Source organism: Cherax quadricarinatus, chromosome 92 (genome assembly GCF_038502225.1).
Source record: "Cherax quadricarinatus isolate ZL_2023a chromosome 92, ASM3850222v1, whole genome shotgun sequence".
Classification (NCBI taxonomy): domain Eukaryota; kingdom Metazoa; phylum Arthropoda; class Malacostraca; order Decapoda; family Parastacidae; genus Cherax; species Cherax quadricarinatus.
The window spans coordinates 3,496,220-3,518,766 of NC_091383.1; positions in this window are offsets into that span (position 1 = coordinate 3,496,220).

Consider the following 22,547-nt stretch of genomic DNA (forward strand, 5'->3'; position numbering starts at 1 on the left):
CACCACTGACATCGCCCATACCACTACATGAATGACATATTTTATTAATTTTAGAGTATATATCAGGTTTCTATGTTATTTATATTGTTTATTATGCCATATTAGATGATGCGAGATAGATAAGTAAGCCGTAGAGTTGATATTAGTGAAATTATTGAAGTAGAGAATTCCACTGGAACGGATTAATTGCATTTCAATTAATTTAAATGAGGAAAATTGACTGCAAACGAGCAAATCCAGTTGCGAGCAAGGTCATGGAATGGATTAACCCTTTGACTGTTTACGCCGTATAAATACGTCTTACACGCCACTGTTTCTGACGTATATATACTCATAAATTCTAGAGGCTTCAAATCAAGCAGGAGAAACCTGGTAGGCCCACATGTGAGAGAATGGGTCTGTGTGGTCAGTGTGCACCACATAAAAAAAATCCTGCAGCAAACAATGCATAATGAGAAAAAAAAAACTGACAATTTTTTTGGATTAAAACGCCGACTTTGAGGTGCATTATCATATAGTATTTATCGTTGTATTCTCGTTTTCATGGTCTTAGGTGATAAAATGGAAAACATGTTACAGAAATAGAGATGATTTTCATTACTTTCACGATGAAAACGACCTTGAAACTGAGCTCAAAGCAGCGGAAATGTTCAATTTTTACCAATGTTCAAGAGTAAGCACATCACACCACACGTCCAATACACGTCAACTAGGGAGTCTAATATTCTTTCACTAGTGCACTGATATTATTTATACCATTTTTAAAATAATGTAGTAGTCTGCATACCAGTAAATTTTGTATTTTTTTTGTGTGAATAAAAAATCAAAATAGAAAGCAATAGTAATATAAGAGGGGCCTAGATATGTGACTAATGAACAGAGGATATGTTATTTTAGTGCCAAGAATGTCTACCTTGCTTATTCTGGACCCTATTTTGAAATTGGCATCTTTTTTGATTTGCGTAAAATTGGCCAAATTGCCAATTTCTGACCACTTTATTGGGTAGTTCAAATTGGTAAATAGATGGTTTCTTGTACTCAACTGATAGATAAAATGGAGTTCTAAAGAAATAGCTATGAGTTTGGTCAACTGGAACAACGGAATTGGCTAAAAACAGGGCTTAAAGTCGGCAAAATCGCTGATACGTATATGTCGCCGAGACCGCTAACTTCGCGGGAGCGTAATTCCGTGAGTTTTCGACCAAATTTCGAACTTTTGGTTTCATTACCATCGGGAAAAGATTCTCTATCATTTCATAAGTAAAAATAATTTTTTTTTTTCAAAAATTTTGCGGCATAGAATGACAGTTTCAGAAAGGGGCTGCGACAGTCAAAGGTTAAACTCGCAAGTAGAGGTTCCACTGTACTATATAAAAAATGAAATTAAGACTACATATTTAATTATTACCTAGGTAGTAGGTTGGTAGAAAGCAACCACCCAGGGAGGTACTACAGGGAGGTACTACAGGGAGGTACTACCGTCCTGCCAAGTGAATGTAAAACGGAAACCTGTAATTGTTTTACATGATGGTAGGATTGCTGGTGTCTTTTCTGTCTCATGAACATGCAAGATTTCAGGTACGTCTTGCTACTTCTACTTACACTTAGGTCACACTACACATACATGTTATTTATTTTATTTATTTATTTTATGTCTTTGCAAACAGCACATTGAGATTTTGTATTTACAATAGTGGGTTGCAATGCAAAGACAGCCTCTATTATGCCTAGGCATTATGGCTGCCAACTTAACATTATTGGCTTACACTCTACTTAATACTAAGGAGTGTATCATAGTTGTACAGTCGGATAGTAATTATTTCATAGGTGTAGAGTAGAATATTAATTATAAATGAATCAAAATTTTAATAATACAAAGATATATTTATATTCGAAAATGCTTTTTGTGAAAACAATGATTCAATTATATTCCTGTCAACAATGGATAAAAGGTTCAATGTGATTGTTTCAGTTATGATGTGGGAGTACATAGGTGAGAAGTGTGTACTGAGTATTTAGCATTTAGTCTAGGGTGATTAAGTGGCTTTTGAGAAGAGTCTTAAATTGATTTTCAGACTGAGTTACTTTAATATCTTCTGGTAATGAATTCCATATTTTGGGGCCCTTTATGTGCATAGAGTTTTTACACAGTGTGATATGGACACGAGGTATTTCAAAGAGATCTGTGTCTTGTGTTGTGGTCATGTGTCCTGTTTAAGTTGGTGAGGAAAAGTTTGAGTGGGGGGTTTATATTTGCGTGTATTGTTCTGTGTATGTAGTAGGCACATGAACAAGTATGGATGTTCTTAATGGTGAGCAGATTCAGACTTTTGAAAATTGGTGGAGTATGCTGGCGGGAGTGGGAATTTGTTATCATTCTTACTGCTGCCTTTTGCTGGGTTATTAGGGGTTTTAGGTGATTGGATGTTGTTGATCCCCATGCACAAATTCCATATGTAAGATAAGGGTATATGAGTGAATGGTACAGTGCCAGGAGAGCTGATTGTGGAAAATAGTACCTTATCTTTGATAGTATGCCTACAGTCTTGGAGATTTTCTTGGTGATTTGTTGTATGTGTGTCCGGAACTTAAGGCTACTGTCAAGGTGGATACCTAGGAATTTTCCCTCTGTGAGTCTTGTGACTGATGATCCATTTAGCGTTATGTTAATTGGATCATTTGCAGCTTTGTTTCCAAACTGAATGAAATAGGTTTTATCAGTGTTCAGGGTAAGTTTGTTAGTCATCATCCAGGCAGATATTTTCTGTAATTCAGCATTGACTGTGTTTGCTAGTATGACTGTGTTTGGGTGGGAAAAGACATATGTAGTGTCATCTGCAAATAATATGGGTTTGAGTAGCTGTGATGCATTCGGTAGATCATTGATGTAGATGAGAAAGAGGAGTGGTCCAAGGACGCTTCCTTGTGGGACTCCTACTGTGATTGGTTGGGTGGAAGAGTTTGGATCATTTGCATACACATATTGAGTTATGTTACTAAGGTATGACTTTAGATAGTTGAGGGAGTGGCCTCTGATACCATTGTGCATTAATTTAGAGTACAGCAGTTCATGGTCAACTGTATCGAAAGCTTTACATAAATCAATGAAAATGCTCAGGGGGACTTCTTTCTTTTCAAGTGCGGTATATATATTAGTTCTAGCATGTACATGATAGCATAATTTGTGCTTTTATTATTCCTGAATCCAGACTGACAAGTTTAAATATGTTGTGTGAAACGAGGTAGGAATAGATCCGTCTATAAATTAATTTTTCAAAGATTTTAGAGAGCAGTGATAAGTTAGATATTGGTCTATAGTTATTAAAATCAGGTTGGATCGGAGTGACCCTCGCTATTTTGAGGATTGTTGGGAAGGTAGATGATTCAATGGATTTGTTAAAGAGCGTTGCAATAATTGGTGACAATACTTGAGAAGCTTTTTTGTACATAAAAGCAGGCAAGTTGTTTATGTCTCCTGCCTTGTTTTTAAGGATGTTTATGATGAGCGTAACTTCAATGGGGTTGGTTGGAGCTAGGAATAGCGTATTTGGGTAGGTACCTATGAGGTAGTCTGATGGACGGGTGTTTGTGCTTGGCATTTTGTTTGCTAGATTTTTTCCTACAGTGGAGAAGAAAACATTAAGTCTGTTTGCTGTTTCGGTTGGAGTGAGTAGGGGTTAATCTGATTTTGTTAGTTTGATTGCTTTATTTTTGGATAACTTTTTAGTTCCAAGAATTTCAGATAGAGTTTTCCAGGGTTTTTTCATATCACCTTTGATGTTGTAGATGAATGGTTCAGAGAACCGACATGTTGATAAATTAGACACATGTGCAACTCTTGGGTATCTTTATTGAGGAAACGTTTCGCCACACAGTGGCTTCATCAGTCCATACGTAGGAGAAACTTGAAGAACAGGAGGAGAATGAGGTAATCAGTCCCTCAACCTGCACATCAAGTCCTAAAAACCATTCAATCCTATATAACATGCTCAATCATGCTTGCTGGAAGTTCAAGTCCCTCGTACACAAAACCTCCTTTACCCCATCCCTCCAGCCTTTCCTAGGCCGACCCCTACCCCGCCTTCCCTCCATTGCAGATTTATACACTCTCCAATTCATTCTACAGTGGAACCTCAAATATCAAACTTAATCTGTTCCAGGAGCTAGTTCTACATTTGAAAAGTCTGAAAATCGAAGCAATATTTCCCATAAGAAATAATGGAAATACAATTAATGTTCCAAAAACCCAAAAATATTCACAAAAAAATACATTTTATTGAGATTAATTACAGTTTTACATACACACAACAAATACTATAGTCTTCAATTATGTATATAAATATAAAATAACATATTTACTTACCTTTATTGAAGATTGGTGATGGCATCTGGAAGACAGGGAGGAGGAGAGAGGGAGTTCGGGTTAGTGTTTGGAAGGAAAATCCCCCTCCATGAGGACTTCAGGCAAAGTCCTCTCTGGGGTTACTTCCCTTCTCTGTCTTTTAATGCCACTAGGACCAGCTTGAGAGTCACTGGACATCTGTCTCACAAAATAACTGTCCACAGTCCTCTGTTTCTGGTGCCTCTTTAACATTTCCCTAAAATGGGACATGGTTTTGTCACTGAACTTGTTGCAAAGATGGCTTGTTTCAGTTTGCTCAGGGTGGTACTTCTCCACAAACATTTGGACATCATTCCACTTGGCGCAAATCTCCTTAATATTTGAAGAAGGCACCTCATCCACTCCCTCTTCCTCCTCCTCTGAAGCAAGTTCCTCAGCTGTGGTCTGATACTGCTCCAGATGAAGCTCTTGCAGCTCTTCAGTGGTTAGCTCTTCCCTGTGGTCCTCCACCAACTCTTCCACATCCTCACCACTCACCTCCAGCCCCAGGGACTTCCCCAATGCCACAATAGAGTCCACAGCAGGCAGAGGGTCAGCTGGGTCAGGGTCAGGGTCAGTCTCAAACCATTCAAAATCCCTCTTTTGGACACAATCTGGCCACAACTGTCTCCAAGCAGAGTTCAAAGTCCTGGAAGTCACTCCCTCCCAAGCCTTACCTATAAGGCTTATGGAGCTGTAGATGTTGAAGTGATTCCTCCAGAACTCTCTTAGCGTCAACTGAGTGTCTGAGGTCACTTCAAAGCACTTTTCAAACACTGCTTTTGTGTAGAGTTTTTTGAAGTTAGAAATGTCCTGCTGGTCCATGGGCTGGAGGAGAGGAGTGGTGTTAGGAGGCAAGATCTTCACTTTTATAAAACTGAAGTCCCTAGACAAGAGGTCTAATAAGTTTGGAGGATGAGCAGGAGCATTATCCATTAACAGGAGGCACTTGAGTGGCAATTTCTTTTCCATGAGGTATTTTTCACACTGGGGCCAAACACTTCATGGACCCATTCTTTGAAAATTTGTCTTGTGACCCATGCCTTATGATTAGCTTTCCACAAGACACATAACTTGTTCTTAAAAACATTGTTTTTCTTAAGCACTCTGGGATTTTCTGAATGATACACAAGTAAAGGCTTCACTTTAAAATCCGCACTAGCATTACCACACAACAAAAGAATAAGCCTGTCTTTCATAGGCTTGTGTCCTGGCAGTGCCTTTTCCTCCTGGGTAATGTAGGTCCTCTTTGGCATTTTCTTCCAAAACAGACCTGTTTCCTCACAACTGAACACTTGTTGGGTTTGAATTTTTCAGTGTCTATGTACCCCTTAAACTCCTGTAGAAACTTCTCAGCTGCCCGTTTGTCTGAACTGGCTGCCTCACCATGTCTTACAACATTGTGTATGCCACTACTCTTCTTAAATCTGTCAAACCAGCCTCTGCTGGCCTTAAATTTACTATCAGCACTGGTTCCAGGAGTTTTCTGTACCAGATCGGCATGCAACTTATTTGCCTTTTCGCAAATAATCGTCTCTGAAACACTATCACCCGCCATCTCTTTATCCTTGATCCACACCAGGAACAACTTCTCAACCTCTTCAACTATTTATGGCCTTTTTTTGGTTAGCATATTAACACCTTTCGCAACATCAGCTTCCTTGATTTGTTCTTTCTTTGACAGGACAGAACCGATGGGCGACTTGTTTTTCCCTTAGAGCCTGGCAAGCTCAGCAAGAGGGGAGGGACATACACAAGCAGAGAGGGGGGTGGGACACCCACAGGCAAAGAGGGAAGGGAGGGAGGAACACACACATACAGACAGAGAAGGGGAGGGAGGGAGGGACACACACAGGCAGAGTGTATGTTATTTTTTAATTTCACACACTTTGGCAAATTTACATGGCTCTGGTGCCCTGGTGGTTAACGCTCTCGCTTCACACGGCGAGGGCCTGGGTTCAATTCCCAGCCAGAGTAGAAACATTGGGCATGTTTCTTTCCACCTGTTGTCTATGTTCCCCATCAGTAAAATGGGTACCTGGGTGTTAGTCGACTGGTGTGGGTCGCATCCTGGGACACTGACCTAATTTGCCCGAGATGCTCAGCATAACAAGTGGCTTTCTATGTAGTAGTATGTCATTGTTGTCAGCTAGGATTGTATACCATGTACATGTACTTGTAGTAAATAAAGATTATTATTATTATTATTATCTTCAAGACCCAATAAACTGGTACTCAAATGGCCAGCACATGACTTGAAGTCATTCACATTTACTTTAAATGTCCTAAACCTATCCAACAGATATTCAACAAAGGACACGTGTTCATCCCACGTATGAACAACTACAATTATAACAGCCAGGTAACCTTTCATAAATATTTCTAAGACATCAATCTGCTTCGCTTTAACAATTAAACAATAATATATACCAGGTACTTTTCCTCAGGTTTCCTATTATAGTTTCCACTTGCTGCCTCAGGTTTGCACTCACTGCCTCAGGTTTGCACTCACTGCCTCAGGTTTGCACTCACTGCCTCAGGTTTGCACTCACTGCCTCAGGTTTGCACTCACTGCCTCAGGTTTGCACTCACTGCCTCAGGTTTGCACTCACTGCCTCAGGTTTGCACTCACTGCCTCAGGTTTGCACTCACTGCCTCAGGTTTGCACTCACTGCCTCAGGTTTGCACTCACTGCCTCAGGTTTGCACTCACTGCCTCAGGTTTGCACTCACTGCCTCAGGTTTGCACTCACTGCCTCAGGTTTGCACTCATTGCCTCAGGTTTGCACTCACTGCCTCAGGTTTGCACTCACTGCCTCAGGTTTGCACTCACTGCCTCAGGTTTGCACTCACTGCCTCTAGTTTGCACTCACTGCTTCTGGCTACGTCTTCTTGGCTAAGGCTCCTCAGACTCCAAAATCACATTCATCAACCTGTAAGACAGAAACAAATGCATTTCAAAAATCTAAGAAACAAATTATTGCCAGCACCAAATAAGTGATATTTAACACTTAAAAGCCTCTTCAAATCCACAATCTTTACCGCAACTTGTAATCAAGAGCAAATGAATAATACTCAAAACTAAAACTTTGGCAAATTTACTTGCCACTGCCTACATCATGACCCAACAAAGTTATACTAAAATGGCTAACAGATGACTTCTAGTTATTTACATTTACTTTAAATGTCCTAAATCTCTCCAAGAGATATTCAAAATGGGATGCAGGTTTATCTCACATATTACAAACTAACTTAAGTTATAACAACCAGGTAAGTTATAACAACCAGGTAAGTTATAACAACCAGGTAAGTTATAACAACCAGGTAAGTTATAACAACCAGGTAAGCTCTAAAATCCTACAAAGATAGAAATCAACAATACTTAGTAACTTTAAAGAGATCTACTTTACAAGCAAAAAGGCACAGAAACAGAAATGTCTGCTGTGACCCTGGATAAGGAAGGCGTTATTATGGACTTTCCATATGATTTACCAGGCCCTGGCCAGAATTCCATGTAAAATAAGCTGTCTAGCCTTAGATAAAATCCTCCATGGTAAGGAGAAGAAGTTTGTGTTCTTGCAGTGGGCTCAGAACTGCATCTACAATTTAATGCAATGATGCCAAAACACAGCATGCTCCAAGAGAACCATCATCCCCAGACAACTACATAAACTTTAATATCCAGTGTAATCCTGAAGTTTAATGCTTCAATGTGGCACATTTCTATGGCTTAAGGGAGATTTGACTACACAAAAATATGCATACCATATAGTTCTTTCCTCTAGTTGACTTTTGTTGGGGCAGTGGCCTTCATGTGATTCAGTGAAGATTGCTGCGGTCATTTTCTTGTCTTTTCATCATTGCTGGTTTTCAGGAAGGATTTGTTTTCCAATTCATAGGTCCATCAATGATCTATGATGATCTCTGCCCCTACAATGTTCCTGGGAAGAAAAAAAAAAGGTTAAGAGACTGCACACACAAGAAGCGGTTGGCCACAAATATGTTACCAGCAAGTCTAAACTCCCTTCATACCAGTTATGACCAAAATGATCTTTGAAAAAGAACAAGAACCACACGTACTACCCCTGGGAAATCCAGGTACAGAACCTCTGAAGAAGCCTGTTTAGGTTCTTTATAATGTGGGTGGCATAACCCACCACCATTAAATATGCTTATTGCACCTCAAATCACAACCACATCACTTTGCAGATTTGCAACACAATACTGTAGGAAGGTTTGTAGAGACAATACAGCTCAAATCTCAGGTTCAAATACCATGTTACCCCTCTCCCTATATATAAAGAGTACAAGAGTTGCCTTTTGCCTAGCTCACTTGCTTATAGCATGGTAAACTAGATAAAAATTAATGAGCTAATGACAGCAGCAATTAAATGGACAAGATTTACAGATGATGCAAAAAAAATAATTTGCCGCAAGACACAGATGGAACCGCCTTGGACCAGATTTGTTGCTTCACAAGGGTCCCACACACCATCACAACTCTGGTGGGCTTCCTTCTCATTGACTTTGTTCAACCAAGGAGCTGTCATGTGAGTCCTTGTGGAACTCTTCAATGACCGAAGGACAGACGCTCCATTGTGCCCCTTAACATAAACGTCTGCTGCTAACCCAGAAAAGGAAGGCCTGAGCAGGGACTTTCACTAGATTTATGAGGCCATGTCCAGAATTCCTTGTAAAATAAACTGTCTAGCTTTGGATAAAATTCCTCCAAGGTAAGGTTAACATAGAAGAACAGGTGTCTGTTCCTGCAATGGGTTTAGAACTGCATCTACTGATGCCAAAAAACAGCATCTTTCATGAGAACCATTATCCCTCAGACAACTACATACACTTAAATAACCAGTGTAATTCTTGGTTTTAACAAAATTGTTATGCATCTGCTGTAGCCTGGTTCCTAAGCATCTTTCTGCAATATGGCTGTAGGTGGCCCTGTTTATTGTGATATGTACAGTAATAAGGTTTAAAAGCCCCAGCCCACTAGGCATAGGCTGGGGCCCTTGACCCTGGGGAACTGGGCTCTTCCTACCTGTTCCCTGTAGTCCTGGATTTATGACGGCTGACGTAAAACTTTCCTGGGCATGTACGTACTGGAGAATTAGGCTTATTAAAACTCTGGTGGTTATTAGGCTGGAAAATGTGAATTAAACTTCTGAAATTTATTCCTGATGGGTGGAGAAAACTTACCATTATTAATAGGTTCTGGGTGGTAACTACTACCAAGTTTTTAGTTAGCTAAAAATCTATCACCCAGCTCTAAAGCATAATTAAAATCATCAAGATTCTTCTCAAGATATGCCTTAAGGTCGGGAGGAACATTTCTCAGAAAGATCCTCTACAAAATTAGGGAAAGTACACCTTCATAATAGTCTACCACACCTTTTGAGTGATACCATCTGTTCAGAAGTGAAATCTTCTAACCCCACCCGTGGTATGGTTTGTTTGCAATAGTCATTACAATTTTGTGAGACATCTTCTCCATACTGTATTCCACCACAGACTAGCCTGCCTGAAACTTTAGTCCTCTAAACTTCTGCCAGTACCTTTCTGGCAACATCTGATAAACAAGTAAAACTACCTCCTTCAGTTTATTACAATCAGAAAAGTCCCATTCATCTAGAGAACTGTTTGTAACCCTTTACCAATTAACTGAGTTCATACCAATGTCGCCCTTTCCTTGTCAGGCCAATCTTGGGATCTGGCCATCCTTTCGAACAGGAAAAACTGGTCTGGGTCCTTCTCTAAGAATTTGGGCACAAATTTTATGGCTTTGTCCAAATTAAATGCCTCTATCTTATTTATCATGGCTTGTTGAGAAGCAAACTGCCTCTCCTTGTCTCTTTCTTGAGCCCTAAACATTTCTACCTCTTTTTGTTCCTTGACCGCTCTTTTTCTTCCCCAATTAAGACTAATTTCAACTTAGAGGTTCTGCTTCATTATTCATGTTACTAGTAGTGGGATTTGATTTGTTACTAGCAGTGGGATTTGATTCAGGGTCTTCTACAAGATCTCTGTCAGCACTAGACTCTCCAAAGGTGACAAACATTTTGTATATTACTAGCACAAAACACTTGCTATCTACAGCAAAAATTAGAAATATAAAATAATAAACCACACAGCATAGCACATACACACCCCTACCACTAACTATTTTTAGTGTAAAGCCCAAACAGCTCCCTCCACTGCATTGACCACTGCCCCCCCCTCCCAGTGAACCCCAGCCCCGGCATACATATCATTGACCACTGCCCCCCCCCTCCCAGTGAACCCCAGCCCCGGCATACATATCATTGACCACTGCCCCCCCCTCCCAGTGAACCCCAGCCCTGGCATACATATCATTGACCACTGCCCCCCCCCTCCCAGTGAACCCCAGCCCTGGCATACATATCATTGACCACTGCCCCCCCCCTCCCAGTGAACCCCAGCCCTGGCATACATATCATTGACCACTGCCCCCCCCCTCCCAGTGAACCCCAGCCCTGGCATACATATCATTGACCACTGCCCCCCCCTCCCAGTGAACCCCAGCCCTGGCATACATATCATTGACCACTGCCCCCCCCCTCCCAGTGAACCCCAGCCCTGGCATACATATCATTGACCACTGCCCCCCCCTCCCAGTGAACCCCAGCCCTGGCATACATATCATTGACCACTGCCCCCCCCTCCCAGTGAACCCCAGCCCTGGCATACATATCATTGACCACTGCCCCCCCCTCCCAGTGAACCCCAGCCCCGGCATACATATCATTTCTGTCATGTATGCCACTTTCTCATATTATTTTCACTACTCCTTGATAATACAAGAAATCGCAGAACTGCTTGCTTGGGATTTCACTATTTTTCCATTGTTGTTATTATGCATATTGTGATATCACATGTTTACTGTGACCTTATTACATATTAGTATTAACTGGTCTTTCACCTTATAACAGACTTGCTGCTCTCAAAAATGTAAATGTTATAAATAACTCGAGATTTTAATGTAGTAAGCCAGGCACAGATGTACATTATTATTATTATAATAAAAAAAGAAGCGCTAAACTTACAAGTTAATGTCGTTGATTCCCCCTCACATAGGCCTCCAAGAACTTTATTTTGACATGATACATAGTTGTTCAAAGGAGTATAACAGTTGGGTGTACATGCCAAAAGCCCCTTTGTATGTAGAGCATTTTGTGCAAACTTAATATTAACTTAAGTAAGTCAATAACAGATAATTATATGGACATTGATGAGTTACTGTGCAGTTTTAAAATTAGTTTATAAAAATTACATTATTACAAACAATAGTACAATTTGAATTAATTTACAATATGGAAATATTACAATGGAACAATTTAAAAAACTAACACTGAAATTATTACAATTTAGCACAATTAGAGCAATTAAAAACAATACAATGTGAAATTATTACAATTTAGTATTAATACAATGAAATTTAAGTATCTAAATTTGAAGTAATGAGTTTATGGTGAGCAATCCTTAGCATAATATACAGCAATGAAGTTGAATTAAGTTTAAGTTGAGCAGTCTTAAATTATTTAGAGGTTTTTTGTATAGCTTTTAAGTCACTGGTAAGTATTGAGTGTGGTTTGTTTGGTTAATTTTGGATGATGAGGTGATTTCTAAGTAGAGCCTAAAATTGATTTACAGGTAGAGGTCCTTTAGTGTGTTCTGGCAGAGAATTCCAGATCTTAGGGCCCTGTATGTGCATAGTATTCTTGCATCTGGAGAGATGGACACGATGGATATCGAAGAGTGATTTGTGTCTTGTAGTATGGCTGCGTGTTCTGTTATAGTTATCAAGGAGGAGTTTGAGGGGAGGGTTTATATTTGAGTGTAGTGTTCTGTGTATGTGGTAGGAACAATAATAAGTGTAGATGTTTTGTATATTATGCAAGTTAAGACTCTTGAAAAGCGGCAGAATATGCTGTCTAGTGCTAGAGTTAGTTATTAATCGGACAGCAGCTTTTAGTTGGGTTATTAACCCTTTGGGGGTTTCGGATGTACTAGTACGTCTTACGACCCAGGGTTTTTGACGTACTAGTATGCCTAAATTCTAGCGCCCTCAAATCTAGTGAGAGAAAGCTGGTAGGCCTACATATGTAAGAATGGGTCTATGTGGTCAGTTTACCTGGAGTTTACCTGGAGAGAGTTCCGGGGGTCAACGCCCCCGCGGCCCGGTCTGAGACCAGGCCTCCTGGTGGATCAGAGCCTGATCAACCAGGCTGTTGCTGCTGGCTGCACGCAAACCAACATACGAGCCACAGCCCGGCTGATCCGGAACTGACTTTAGGTGCTTGTCCAGTGCCAGCTTGAAGACTGCCAGGGGTCTGTTGGTAATCCCCCTTATGTGTGCTGGGAGGCAGTTGAACAGTCTCGGGCCCCTGACACTTATTGTATGGTCTCTTAACGTGCTAGTGACACCCCTGCTTTTCATTGGGGGGATGGTGCATCGTCTGCCAAGTCTTTTGCTTTCGTAGTGGGTGATTTTCGTGTGCAAGTTCAGTACTAGTCCCTCTAGGATTTTCCAGGTGTATATAATCATGTATCTCTCCCTCCTGCGTTCCAGGGAATACAGGTTTAGGAACCTCAAGCGCTCCCAATAATTGAGGTGTTTTATCTCCGTTATGCGCGCCATGAAAGTTCTCTGTACATTTTCTAGGTCGGCAATTTCACCTGCCTTGAAAGGTGCTGTTAGTGTGCAGCAATATTCCAGCCTAGATAGAACAAGTGACCTGAAGAGTGTCATCATGGGCTTGGCCCCCCTAGTTTTGAAGGTTCTCATTATCCATCCTGTCATTTTTCTAGCAGATGCGATTGATACAATGTTATGGTCCTTGAAGGTGAGATCCTCCGACATGATCACTCCCAGGTCTTTGACGTTGGTGTTTCGCTCTATTTTGTGGCCAGAATTTGTTTTGTACTCTGATGAAGATTTAATTTCCTCATGTTTACCATATCTGAGTAATTGAAATTTCTCATCGTTGAACTTCATATTCTTTTCTGCAGCCCACTGAAAGATTTGGTTGATGTCTGCCTGGAGCTTTGCAGTGTCTGCAATGGAAGACACTGTCATGCAGATTCGGGTGTCATCTGCAAAGGAAGACACGGTGCTGTGGCTGACATCCTTGTCTATGTCGGATATAAGGATGAGGAACAAGATGGGAGCGAGTACTGTGCCTTGTGGAACAGAGCTTTTCACCGTAGCTGCCTCGGACTTTACTCTGTTGACGACTACTCTCTGTGTTCTGTTAGTGAGGAAATTATAGATCCATCGACCGACTTTTCCTGTTATTCCTTTAGCACGCATTTTGTGCGCTATTACGCCATGGTCACACTTGTCGAAGGCTTTTGCAAAGTCTGTATATATTACATCTGCATTCTTTTTGTCTTCTAGTGCATTTAGGACCTTGTCGTAGTGGTCCAATAGTTGAGACAGACAGGAGCGACCTGTTCTAAACCCATGTTGCCCTGGGTTGTGTAACTGATGGGTTTCTAGATGGGTGGTGATCTTGCTTCTTAGGACCCTTTCAAAGATTTTTATGATATGGGATGTTAGTGCTATTGGTCTGTAGTTCTTTGCTGTTGCTTTACTGCCCCCTTTGTGGAGTGGGGCTATGTCTGTTGTTTTTAGTAACTGTGCGCAGTATAAAAAAAATCCTGCAGCACACAGTGCGTAATGAGAAAAAAAAACTTTGACCGTGTTTTTGGATTAAAACAGCGACTTTGCACTGTATTTTTATATGGTATTTATTGTTCTTTTCTAGTTTTCTTGGTCTCATTGTATAGAATGGAAGACATATTACAGAAACTGAGATGATTTTGACTGGTTTTACAATGAAAAGTACCTTGAAATTGAGCTCAAATTAGCAGAAATGCTCAATTTTTACCAGTTCAAAAGTAAACAAATCATGCCAAGCGTCCAATACACATCAACTAGTTAGTCTAATATTCTTTCACAAGTGCGCTGATATTATTTATATAATTTCTACACTAATGCAGTAGTCTGCATAACAGTAAATCTTCTATTTTTTTGTAAGAATAAAAATTCAAAGTGGAAAGCAAAAGAATGTAAGAGGGGCCTGGGGACATGACTAATGAACAGAGGAAATGTTATTTTAGTGCCAGGAATGTCTTTCTTGTTTATTCTGGACCCTATTCAGAAATTGGCATCTTTCTAAATTTGTGTGAAATTGGCAAAATTGCTAAGTTCTGACCACTGTATTGGATAGGTGAAATCGGTAAATGGGTGGTTTCTTGTGCTCATTCGATAGAAAAAATGGAGTTCTAGCAAAATAGTTATGATTTTTGTTGACTAGTACACTGGAATTGGCCAAAAATAGGGCTCAATATGGGCAAAATCGCCGATGCGTAAACATCGTCAAGACCGCTAACTTCGCGAGAGCATAATTCCGTAAGTTTTCCATCAAATTTCATACTTTTGGTGTCATTATGATCGGGAAAAGATTCTCTATCTTTTCATAAGAAAAAATATTTTTTTTTTTAAATTTGGCCGACCCCGAGAACAAGTTTCTGAGAGGGCCTGTCGACCCTGAAATGGTTAAAGAACTACCTTAGTTCATATACAGTGGACCCCCGCATACCGTACGCATCGCATACTGTACAATCCGCATACCGGACGCTTTGATCGCAAAAATTTGGCCTCGCATACCGCCCAAAAACCCGCTCACCGTCCTTCGTCCGAGACGCGTCCAATGTGTGGCCTGAGCCAGCCTCATATGTTCCGCCGGTGGCATTGTTTACCAGCCAGCCTCCGCGGTAACATCCAAGCATACAATCGGAATATTTCGTATTATTACAGTGTTTTCGGTGCTTTATCTGGAAAATAAGTGACCATGGACCCCAAGAAAGCTTCTAGTGCCAACCCTACAGCAATAAGGGTGAGAATTCCAATAGAAATGAAGAAAGAGATCATTGATAAGTATGAAAGTGGAGTGCGTGTCTCTGAGCTGGTCAGGTTGTACAAGAAACCCAAATCAACCATCTCTACTATTGTGGGCAACAGAAAGGCAATCAAGGAAGCTGTTCTTGCCAAAGGTTCAACTGTGTTTTCAAAACAGAGATCGCAAGTGATGGAAGATGTTGAGAGACTCTTATTGGTGTGGATAAATGAAAAACAGCTAGCAGGAGATAGCGTCTCTCAAGCGATCATAAGCGAAAAGGCTAGGAAGTTGCATGAGGATTTAATTAAAAAAATGCCTGCAACTAGTGATGATGTGAGTGAATTTAAGGCCAGCAAAGGTTGGTTTGAGAGATTTAAGAAGCGTAGTGGCATACATAGTGTGATAAGGCATGGTGAGGCTGCCAGTTCGGACCACAAAGCAGCTGAAAAATATGTGCAGGAATTCAAGGAGTACATAGAAAGTGAAGGACTGAAACCTGAACAAGTGTTTAATTGTGATGAAACAGGCCTGTTTTGGAAGAAAATGCCAAGCAGGACCTACATTACTCAGGAGGAAAAGGCACTCCCAGGACATAAGCCTATGAAAGACAGGCTTACTTTGTTAATGTGTTCCAATGCTACTGGTGATTGCAAAGTGAAGCCTTTATTAGTGTATCACTCTGAAACTCCCAGACCGTTCAGGCAAAAGAATGTCCTCAAGGAGAATTTGTGTGTGCTGTGGAGGGCAAACAGTAAGGCATGGGTCACTAGGGACTTTTTCTATGACTGGTTACACCATGCATTTGCCCCCAATGTGAAAGATTACCTAACTGAAAAGAAATTAGAACATAAGTGCCTCCTGGTGTTAGACAATGCCCCTGGTCATCCTACAGACGTGGCAGAGCGACTTTATGGGGACATGAAATTCATTAAGGTGAAGTTTTTGCCTCCTAATACCACTCCTCTCCTGCAGCCCATGGACCAGCAGGTTATTGCAAACTTCAAAAAACTGTACACAAAAGCTCTGTTTGAAAGGTGCTTTGTAGTGACCTCAGAAACTCAACTGACTCTAAGAGAGTTTTGGAGAGATCACTTTAATATCCTCAATTGTGTAAACCTTATAGGTAAGGCTTGGGAGGGAGTGACTAAGAAGACCTTGAACTCTGCTTGGAAGAAACTGTGGCCAGAATGTGTAGACAAAAGGGATTTTGAAGGGTTTGAGGCTAACCCTGAGAGGATTATGCCAGTTGAGGAATCCATTGTGGCATTGGGAAAGTCCTTAGGGTTGGAGGTTAGTGGGGATGATGTGGAAGAGTTGGTGGAGGAGGACAATGAAGAACTAACCACTGATGAGCTGATAGATCAACTTCAACAGCAAGAGGCCAGACCTGAGGAAACTGGTTCAGAGGAGGGGAGAGAGAAATTGAAGAAGTTGCCTACTACAAAGATTAAGGAAATCTGTGCAAAGTGGCTTGAAGTGCAAACCTTCATGGATGAAAATCACCCTCACACAGCTATTGCAAGCCGTGTTGGCAACCTGTACACTGACAATGTTGTGAAACACTTTAGGGAAGTCATAAAGGAACGAGAGGTACAGGCCACTATGGACAGATATGTTGTGCGAAAGAAGTCCAGTGACTCTGAAGCTGGTCCTAGTGGCATTAAAAGAAGAAGGGAAGTAACCCCAGAAAAGGACTCGACACCTCAAGTCTTAATGGAAGGGGATTCCCCTTCTAAACACTAACACACTCTCTCCCCTCCTCCCATCCCATCAATCATCACCAGATCTTCAATAAAAGTAAGTGTCATGTAATTGTGCATGCCTTTTTCAGTTTGTGTGTATTAAAATTAACATTTCATGTGGTAAAAAAATTTTTTTTTCATACTTTGGGTGTCTTGCACGGATTAATTTGATTTCCATTATTTCTTATGGGGAAAATTCATTCGCATACCGAACATTTCGCATAACAACCAGCCCTCTTGCACGGATTAAGTCGCTATGCGGGGGTCCACTGTATTTACATTTGTTAAAATAATTCAGGTGCTATTTTTTAGCTTTAGAATATTTACTTTGTCTTATACTTAAGTCTAATTATAGATTCACTATAAATCTTATGATTACAAGCATTGATCCTGATACCAACCTCTTATTGAATGACCTAAATGAATCAAACAGTAACTGTAATTACTACACAGCAGAACAATCAAAGGCACTCCTCAGAGCCAACAACAACATAACTGTCTTTAACTACATGTCAGATCTTTCAGCAAACATTACGATGACCTCATAGCATTACTAAATTCCATGCATGCTAGTATGTCCATCATTACTCTCACCGAAATCTGGCTAAAGCCTGATACTACAGATGTCTACGACATTCCTTGTTACACAGCGATATACAACTGTAGGCCAGATCAACAAGGGGGTGGCACAGCTATATACTACTCAGACCAACTAGAATGTATCAATAATACTTGCACAAGGGATGAACATGGGGAATATATAATAGCTAAATTCAAATCCAAATACCTACAAAAACCTCTCACAGTGATAAACATCTACAGAGTACCACAGTCAAACATTAGCCGTTTTAGTGAAAATCTAGGAAGTATGATAACTGACGAACACATGAATAAAGATCATTACTACTCTCAGGTGACTTCAATATAAATCTCCTGCAAGACCAGGACCCACATGTTACTGAATTCACAAACACTATGAGTAACTGCTTGGTGCTACCAACAGTAACAAAACCTACAAGAATTAGAGACTAGTGTTTCCCTACTTTCCATTATGTCTTGTGGGGAAAATTAATTTGACTAACAGCAAATTTGACTAACAGCTGGCTAGCTCTCTGTAACGGATTAATGCTGTTGGTTGAAGGTCCACTGTATAGTGTATTATTATTATTATTGTAATTATTATTATTCTTAGTATGTACATATTATTACTATTATTAATACATATGTATTATAATTATTAATTTGGGGAAATAGAGCACAGATCCAATTCCCTAGATCAAGGGCCCATCACCACGTACATACTAATAATAATAATAATTATTATAACAACAATAATAATAATGCAATGTAATAATAATAATAATAATAATAATAATAATAATAATAATAATAATAATAATAATAATACAGTGGACCCTCGATAACCGTAAGGCTCGAAAGTTGTAATTTTCGAAAATCTTAACGTTATTTTCGTCAAAACATTGACTTAGGAATCGTCGTTTGATTCGCAAATACAGTGGACCTCCGCTTTACGATTAGCTCCCAATGTGACCAATTATGTAAGTGTATTTATGTAAGTGCATTTGTACGTGTATGTTTGGAGGTCTGAAATGGACTAATCTAATTTACAATGCCAAAACAAAAGCATTCACATTGCTAAACTCACAAACTAGTATTTAGTCACTTAGCCCTAATACCAACTTAGCTCATAATTTTGTAATATTTTAAACTTAAGATTTAATCTAAGTCTGCCCGAAATGCCTAGCCATGCTAGGTGTTCTAGTGGTACACTCTGTAATTATTATTTTACTACATGTAAACCACACAATAACCAAATTCTGTAAACTCAGCATTGTAATCCTTATAGAGAATAAACTTTGAATTTGAATTTGAATTTGAATATTCCTTATGGGAACAAATTCGTTCAGTACTGACACCTGAACATACTTCTGGAATGAAATAATATCGTAAACCGGGGGTCCACTGTACATGTAGTTGTTCGTCCCGGATGCATACACATGGCTCCGAGCCGCCTCGCACTCCCTTCCCAGCCAGTGTGGCATTGTTTACCAGTGAGTGACAGTCCCCTCACCTGTTCATATGAAATATTTCATAATATTCCATTCATTTTAATGCTTGCAACTGCTAAATAAGCTACCATGGCTCCACAGGAAGCTCCTAGTGCCAGGCCTTTGGTAAAGAAGGTGAGAAATACGACTGAATTCAAGAAAAACATCATTGAATAATATGGAAGTGGCATACATGTGGCCAAACTGGCCAGGATGTATAAGAAACCCCATACAACCATAGCTTCCATCATGGCCAAGAAAAAGGAAATCAAGGAAGCTGTTGTTGCAAAGAGGGCAAATATGCTGACAAAAATGAGGCCACCAGTACTCGAAGATGTTGAGAAGTTATTATTGGTGTGGATAAACAAGAAAGAATTAGCAGGAGATAGTCTTATGCAGTCGCTTGTTTGTGAAAAGGCCAGGCAGTTGCATGATGATCTTGTAAAGAAATTGCTTGCAACGAGTACTGATATTTGTGAATTTAAGGCCAGCAAAGATTGGTTTGAGAGATTTAAGAACCACAGTGGCATACATAGTGTGATAAGGCATGGCGAGGCTGCCAGTTCGGACAAAATTGCAGCTTGAACATTAAAATGGTATAAAATACCGACAGGTTGTTAGGTAAGACACATATGCAACAGTTAGGTATCTTTATTATGAAACGTTTCGCCTACACAGTAGGCTTCTTCAGTCAAGTACACAAAAGTTTTACCTAACAAAATTGCAGCTACAAAATTCGTAAGTGAATTCAAGGAGTACATACAGACTGAACAATTAAAACCTGAACAAGTGTTCAATTGTGGCAAAACAGACCTCTTTTGGAAGAAAATGCCGAAGAGGACCTACATTACTTAGGAGGAAAAGGGACTGCCAGGACACAAGCCTATGAAAGACAGGCTGATGCTCATGTTTTGTAGTAATGCTAGGGGGATTTCAAAGTGAAGCCATTACTAGTGCACCATTCTGAAAATCCCAGAGTGTTCAAGAAAAACAATGTTATGAAGAGTAAATTGTGTGTGTTTTGGAAAGCTAATAATAAGGCATGGGTCACGTGGGAAATTTTCGTCAAGTGGTTCAATGAAGTGTTTGGCCTTAGTGTGAAGAATTACCTCCTGGAAAAGAAATTGGATCTCAAGTGCCTCCTGCTAATGGACAATGCACCTGCTCATCCTCCAAACTTGGATGACCTAATTCTGGAAGAGTTTGGGTTCATCACAGTAAAGTTCTTGCCCCCTAATACCACTCCTCTCCTCCAGCCCATGGACCAGCAGATCATTTCAAACTTTAAAAGCTCTACACCAAAGCAATGTTTCAAAGGTGCTTTAGTGTGACCTCAGACACTCACTTGACCCTAAGAGAGTTTTGGAAAGATCACTTTGGTATCCTCCATTGCATAAACCTTACAGGTAAGGCTAGGGAGGGAGTCACTACCAGGACTTAGAGCTCTGCTTGGGGAAAATTGTGGCCAGACTGTGTCCACAAGAGGAATTTTGAAGGGTTTAGGGCTGACCCTGATGAGCTTATGGCAGTTGTGGAATCTATTGTGGCATTGGGGAGTTCCATGGGGTTGGATGTGAGTTTGGAGGATGTGGAAGAGTTGGTGGAGGACCAAAACAAAGAGCTAACCACTGAGAAGCTGCAAGAGCTTCAGCTGGAACAGCAACAGACCGCAGCCCAGAATATTGCTGCGGAGGAGGAGGAAGAGAAATGGAAGAAGTTGCCTTCTTCAGAAATTAAGATTTTTTAAATGTGGGGTAGGATAGAAAGATTTATGGAGAAACATCACCCTGAGAAGGATGTTGCAAGCCATATCGGCAACTTGTACAATGACAAAGTCTTGGCCCATTTTAGGGAAGTTTTAAAGAGACGCCAGAAATAGAGCTCTCTGGACACTTTTTTTGCGAAACATGGCTCCAGTGACTCAAGCTGGTCCTAGTGGCATTAAGAAACAAAGAGAAGAGAAGTAACCCCAGAAAAGGACTTGGTACCTGAGGTGATGGAAGGGGATTCCCCTTCCAAACAGTAACTAATCCAATCCCTCTCCTCCTCCAGTCTTCCATACACTAAGAAGAATCACCAATAAAGGTAAGTGTTATGCTGTTAATGTTTCATTCATCATGTCCCATTGTATTGTTTATGTACTACATCTATATTTCATGTAAAAAAAAATATTTGTTTTAATACTTCTGGGTGTCTGGAATGGGTTAATTGTATTTACATTATTTCTTAATGGGAAAATGGTTTCGAAAATCGTCAATTTTGAAAACAGTCACACTTCCTGGAATGGATTAATTACGAAAAACGAGGGTCCACTGTAATAATAATAATAATAATAACATTATTATTATGCAGAAAATTTGGAGTGTGGAAATTATGAGGTGTGGAGTTAATAAAAGTATTAGTCAGAGGGCTGAAGAGGGGTTGTTGAGGTGGTTTGGTCATTTAGAGAGAATGATCAAAGTAGAATAACATGGAGAGCATTTAAATCTATAGGGGAAGGAATGCGGGACAGGGGTCGTCCTCGAAAAGGTTGGAAGGAAGGGGTAAGGGAGGTTTTGTGGGCGAGGGGCTTGGACTTCCAGCAGGCGTGCATGAGCATGTTCGATAGAAGTGAATGGAGACGAATGGTATTTGGGACCTGACGATCTGTTGGAGTGTGAGCGGGGTAATATTTAGTGAAGGGATTCAGGGAAACCGGTTATTTTTATATAGCCGGACTTGAGTATTGGAAATGGGAGGTACAATGCCTGCACTTTAAAAGAGGGGTTCGGGATATTAGCAGTTTGGAGGGATACGTTGTGTATCTTTATACATATATATGTACATATATATGCGTGAGCGTGTTTGATAGGAGTGAATGGAGACAAATGGTTTTTAATACACTTTAAAAGATGAAGGGATTCCGGGATATTAGCAGTTTGGAGGGATACGTTGTGTATCTTTATACATATATATGTACTTCTAAACTGTTGTGTTCTGAGCACCTCTGCAAAAACAGTGATTACATGTGAGTGAGGTGAAAGAGTTGAATGATGATGAAAGTATTTTCTTTTTGGGGATATTCTTTCTTTTTGGGTCACCCTGCCTTGGTGGGAGATGGCCGACTTGTTAAAAAAAAAAAAAACAGTAAGGAGAAACTTCAAAAGGCTGCCAGTAGTTGGTGCCACCATCAACAAAACACTGGTGACCACTACTAGTACACTTTTCACTTGTCTAGACTTGTCTATTAGTATTAGGTTAAGTCTTCCCAAAATGCCTCGGAATGATAGTGGCTTTCTTTGCTTCAATCATATTATGATATGTAAACACACATTGTAACTTTACCAAAGAAATAAATATTTTATTTATTTATTTCAGGAATCTCCCTTGAGGGGGAAGTTCGCATCCTAAAATTTCGTTTGAATCCAGAAGCAAAAAATCGATCA